At 54.9% G+C, this 5872-nt stretch overlaps 1 pseudogene; it reads left to right on the forward strand.

Annotated features, from left to right (window-relative positions):
- The first annotated feature begins 335 nt into the window (after positions 1-335).
- LOC146073727 (E3 ubiquitin/ISG15 ligase TRIM25-like) lies at positions 336-5636 on the forward strand (annotated as a pseudogene).
- Positions 5637-5872: the final 236 nt, after the last annotated feature.

Raw genomic sequence — 5872 nt, forward strand, 5'->3', positions numbered from 1 at the left:
AGGGGCCTTGGTTGGAGCCACGGCTGTGGGTTGAGCCAGGATGAGGGGACAGAGGTGGGGGCCGATGAGCTGGGGACCCCTTAGGCATGAGCCTTACCTCCTCACCTGGGGGTACTTCCTGTGAGGGCCACTACACTGGAGGTTGGGATGCGGGAAGTTGGGATAACACAGTTCAAAGGGTACTCCTGTTTGGGACCCAGTGATTGGGACAGAATAGGAACGGGCGCAGACTTATGCATTTGTGCCGGACATCCCAATATGGGTGGCAATAGCATACCACAAGGGCAATGCACCATATGCTGTGATTATAACTTCTCAATATGATTATATGCATTATTGCAATGTCACACATTGTACTTATATAGCGCAGTTACCATTTGCTTTTTCCATTGTGTTTTTTTGCAGTTGGCGATGGCTCCGTTAATTCCTATGGACTTGCATATGTACGAGCATGTCCTAGTCTTGGGGATCAGCTCTGCTATGATTTGTATGCATTGTGCAAAACTGAGCATGCGTACATCTGTAAATGTCTGACTGTCGCACTGTGTGTTGTAGCAGTTGGGGACACTGCAGGCCTGTCCTGTACCTTACTACCCCCTCCTCCCCCATTGGTGACATTGCAGGCCTGTCCTGTCCAGTCCCTTACCACCCCCTCCTCCTCCGTTAGTGACACTGCAGGCCTGTCCTGTCCAGTCCCTTACCACCCCCTCCTCCTCCGTTAGTGACACTGCAGGCCTGTCCAGTCCCTTACCACCCCCTCCTCCTCCGTTAGTGACACTGCAGGCCTGTCCTGTCCAGTCCCTTACCACCCCCTCCTCCCCCGTTGGTGACACTGCTGGCCTGTCCTGTCCAGTCCCCTACCACCCCTCCTCCCCCGTTGGTGACACTGCAGGCCTGTCCTGTCCCTCACCACCCCATCCTCCCCCATTAGTGACACTGCAGGCCTGTCCTGTCCAGTACCTTACCACCCCCTCCTCCCCCATTAGTGACACTGCAGGCCTATCCTGTCCAGTCCCTTACCACCCCTCCTCCCCCGTTGGTGACACTGCAGGCCTTTACTGTTCAGTCCATTACGCCCCATCCTTCCTCTTGGTGACACTGCAGGCCTGTCCTGCTCAGTCCCTTACCAACCCCCTCCTCCCCAATTGGTGACACTACAGGCCTGTCCTGTCCAGTCCCTTACCACCCCATCCTTCTCTGTTGGTGACACTGCAGGCCTGTTGGCTGTTGACCTTTCCCATGTCAACTTTATGCATGTTGGCCTAATGACCCTGTCAACCTTCAGTCATGTCGACCTTCATGCATGTCGACCTAATACTTATAGACGTATTGACCGTATCCCCTTTAGCCTCATGCTGGTTTCTGAGTGACAGCTCCCCCTCCCCCTGTGTGCAGGATGTGACCTCACTGGTATCTGAGTGACAGCTCCCCCTCCCCCTGTGTGCAAAATGTGACCGCACTGGTATCTGAGTGACAGCTCCCCCTCCCCCTGTGTGCAGGATGTGACCTCACTGGTATCTGAGTGACAGCTCCCCTCCCCCTGTGTGCAGGATGTGACCTCACTGGTATCTGAGTGACAGCTCCCCCTCCCCCTGTGTGCAGGATGTGACCTCACTGGTATCTGAGTGACAGCTCCCCCTACCCCTGTGTACAGGATGTGACCTCACTGGTATCTGAGTGACAGCTCCCCCTACCCCTGTGTGCAGAATGTGACCTCACTGGTATCTGAGTGACAGCTCCCCTCCCCCTGTGTGCAGGATGTGACCTCACTGGTATCTGAGTGACAGCTCCCCCTCCTCCTGTGTGCAGGATGTGACCTCACTGATATCTGAGTGACAGCTCCCCTCCCCCTGTGTGCAGGATGTGACCTCACTGGTATCTGAGTGACAGCTCCCCCTCCCCCTGTGTGCAGGATGTGACCTCACTGGTATCTGAGTGACAGCTCCCCTCCCCCTGTGTGCAGGATGTGACCTCAGTGGTATCTGAGTGACAGCTCCCCTCCCCCTGTGTGCAGGATGTGACCTCACTGGTATCTGAGTGACAGCTCCCCCTCCTCCTGTGTGCAGGATGTGACCTCACTGATATCTGAGTGACAGCTCCCCTCCCCCTGTGTGCAGGATGTGACCTCACTGGTATCTGAGTGACAGCTCCCCTCCCCCTGTGTGCAGGATGTGACCTCACTGGTATCTGAGTGACAGCTCCCCCTCCCCCTGTGTGCAGGATGTGACCTCACTGGTATCTGAGTGACAGCTCCCCTCCCCCTGTGTGCAGGATGTGACCTCAGTGGTATCTGAGTGACAGCTCCCCTCCCCCTGTGTGCAGGATGTGACCTCAGTGGTATCTGAGTGACAGCTCCCCTCCCCCTGTGTGCAGGATGTGACCTCACTGGTATCTGAGTGACAGCTCCCCCTCCCCCTGTGTACAGGATGTGACCTCACTGGTATCTGAGTGACAGCTCCCCCTCCCCCTGTGTACAGGATGTGACCTCACTGGTATCTGAGTGACAGCTCCCCTCCCCCTGTGTGCAGGATGTGACCTCACTGGTATCTGAGTGACAGCTCCCCTCCCCCTGTGTGCAGGATGTGACCTCACTGGTATCTGAGTGACAGCTCCCCCCTCCCCCTGTGTGCAGGATGTGACCTCACTGGTATCTGAGTGACAGCTCCCCCTACCCCTGTGTACAGGATGTGACCTCACTGGTATCTGAGTGACAGCTCCCCCTACCCCTGTGTGCAGAATGGTATCTGAGTGACAGCTCCCCTCCCCCTGTGTGCAGGATGTGACCTCACTGGTATCTGAGTGACAGCTCCCCCTCCCCCTGTGTGCAGGATGTGACCTCACTGGTATCTGAGTGACAGCTCCCCCTCCCCCTGTGTGCAGGATGTGACCTCACTGATATCTGAGTGACAGCTCCCCTCCCCCTGTGTGCAGAATGTGACCTCACTGGTATCTGAGCGACAGCTCCCCCTCCCTCTGTGTGCAGAATGTGACCTCACTGGTATCTGAGCGACAGCTCCCCCTCCCCCTGTGTGCAGAATGTGACCTCACTGGTATCTGAGTGACAGCTCCCCCTCCCCCTGTGTGTAGGATGTGACCTCACTGGTATCTGAGTGACAGCTCCCCCTCCCCCTGTGTGCAGAATGTGACCTCACTGGTATCTTAGTGACAGCTCCCCCTCCCCCTGTTTGCAGAATGTGACCTCACTGGTATCTGAGTGACAGCTCCCCCTCCCCCTGTGTGCAGAATGTGACCTCACTGGTATCTGAGTGACAGCTCCCCCTGTGTGCAGAATGTGACCTCACTGGTATCTGAGTGACAGCTCCCCCTCCCCCTGTGTGCAGAATGTGACCTCACTGGTATCTTAGTGACAGCTCCCCCTCCCCCTGTTTGCAGAATGTGACCTCACTGGTATCTGAGTGACAGCTCCCCCTCCCCCTGTGTGCAGAATGTGACCTCACTGGTATCTGAGTGACAGCTCCCCCTCCCCCTGTGTGCAGAATGTGACCTCACTGGTATCTTAGTGACAGCTCCCCCTCCCCCTGTGTGCAGGATGTGACCTCCCTGGTATCTGAGTGACAGCTCCCCCTCCCCCTGTATGCAGGATGTGACCTCACTGGTATCTGAGTTCACTTTCATTTCTCCCTCCTGCTGCCAGCAATGGCATCTGCTGATCTGAGACCGGAGCTGGACTGTTCCATCTGCCTGAGCATTTATACAGATCCTGTAACCCTGAGATGTGGCCACAACTTCTGCCGGGTCTGTATTGATCGTGTGCTGGATACACAGGAGGGGGCTGGAGTTTATAGCTGTCCTGAGTGCAGAGCAGAGTGTCAGGAGCGTCCAGCACTGATACGGAACATTCCTCTGTGTAACATAGTGGGGAGGTTCCTGTCTGCTCGGCCAGATCAGGAGGAGACTGGGATCTGCTGCACTTACTGTGTGGACTCTCCTGTACCTGCTGCTAAGTCCTGTCTGCATTGTGAGGCTTCTCTGTGTGATAAACACCTGAGAGTACACAGCAAGTCAGCAGAACACGTCTTATGTGACCCCACCACTGCCCTGGGGAACAGGAAATGCTCCGTCCATAAGAAGATCTTCAGATATTACTGTACTGAGGATGCTGCCTGCATCTGTGTGTCCTGCAGTTTGGCTGGAGAACATCGGGGACACCTGGTGGAGATGCTGGGTGAGGCCTTTGAGAAGAAGAAGGAGAAGCTGAGGAATGTTCTGCAGAAACTGACCACAAAGAGAGCGGAGACTGAGAAAAGAGTCCAGAGTCTGCAGGAGCGCAGGAGAGAGGATCAGGGAAAAGCAGCGGGTGTAACAGAGACAGTCACTGCCCTGTTTAGAGACATCAGGAGACAGCTGGAAGACCTGGAGAAGAGAGTCCTGCGTGAGATCTCCAGGCAGGAAAAGCGCGTTTCACTCTCAGTCTCTGATCTGATCCAGCAGCTGGAAATAAAGAAGGACGAGCTGTCCGGGAAGATGCGTCACATTGAGGAGCTGTGTAACATGTCTGACCCAGTGATTGTCTTACAGGAACCGGACACAGGGGACTTGTGTGACACTGAGGACACAGAGAGACATGATAACCAGGTCCGTGGTGCAGGACGTCTGGATGTGGGACTCATCTCAGGGACATTACACACATTATCTGATATAATAACAGGGATAAATACAGGGATCTATGTGCAGGAAGCTACAGACCTATTACTGGATGTAGCCACAGCTGGTAATAAGATACAGATATCAGGTGACAGGAAAACTGCATCCAAGTCACCAAACCAGAATCGCCCAGTAACACCAGAGAGATTTCAGTGTAATCAGGTAATAAGCACCAGGGGGTTCTCCTCAGGGCGACATTACTGGGAGGTGGATGTCAGTAAGTCAGATTGGTGGAAGGTGGGGATGTGTTATCCCAGAATATACAGAAGAGGAGGTCAGTCAAACATTGGATATAATAACAAGTCCTGGTGTCTGCGTAGGAGCTATAATCGGTACTCAGTGATACATGACAGTACAGAGATCCAGTTATATGACGATATCCCCTGTGACAGAGTGAGGGTATACCTGGATTATGAGGCAGGACAGATGTCCTTTTATTCTCTGTGTCACCCCATCATATACTTACACACCTACACTGCCGCCCTCACTGAACCCCTCCATGCTGCATTATGGGTAGGGAGAAGGTGTATAACTATATCTGGGGGAGTCAGGAGCTGGGAGAAATTACCATAAGTAATCTGCCCAGAGACTGATAAATGGGAATCTGATTAGAGGAACATTCAGCCAATGTAATCTACTGGGTGGGGCTACAGCTGAGCTTCTCCCCTGTGTAACCAGGTGACCAGTGTATTGGATGTGTTACCATGTTGGTGTGCTATAAGCTGCTATAATTCAAATGTATCTCTCTGGGAAGTCCCGGCCTCTGACTCAGCCAGTCTGCACCCTATTAAGGGCCATACACACGGTGTGATGTGGAGGTGCCCAGACACGGTACATTTTGTGCTTCATGCCAGTGGCGTAACTATGAATTGGGCGCCCCCCGCCGTTAATGGGGGGCGCCCCCCGCCCGCAGCCTTACCTGTCTTGCTGGTCCCGTCCCGGCTCCCTTGCTGGCTTCATTCTTCTGCTAGTGAGACGGACCAACACAAAATGTCCGCCCCCATAGGGGCGGACATTTTATGGTGGTCTGTCTCACTAGCAGAAGAATGAAGCCAGCAAGGGAGCCGGGACGGGACCAGTGAAGTCAGGTAAGGCTGCGGGTGGCGGGCGGCTGATGGGCGGATGGGAGGGGGCTAACTATAGCAGCACAGCCCCCCGGCGCCCACACATGCACAGCGCCCCCCCCCCCCCCCCCCGCGGCCGCAGG

The sequence above is a fragment of the Crinia signifera genome, chromosome 4, assembly GCF_055691185.1.
Source record: "Crinia signifera chromosome 4, ASM5569118v1, whole genome shotgun sequence".
Lineage (NCBI taxonomy): Eukaryota > Metazoa > Chordata > Amphibia > Anura > Myobatrachidae > Crinia > Crinia signifera.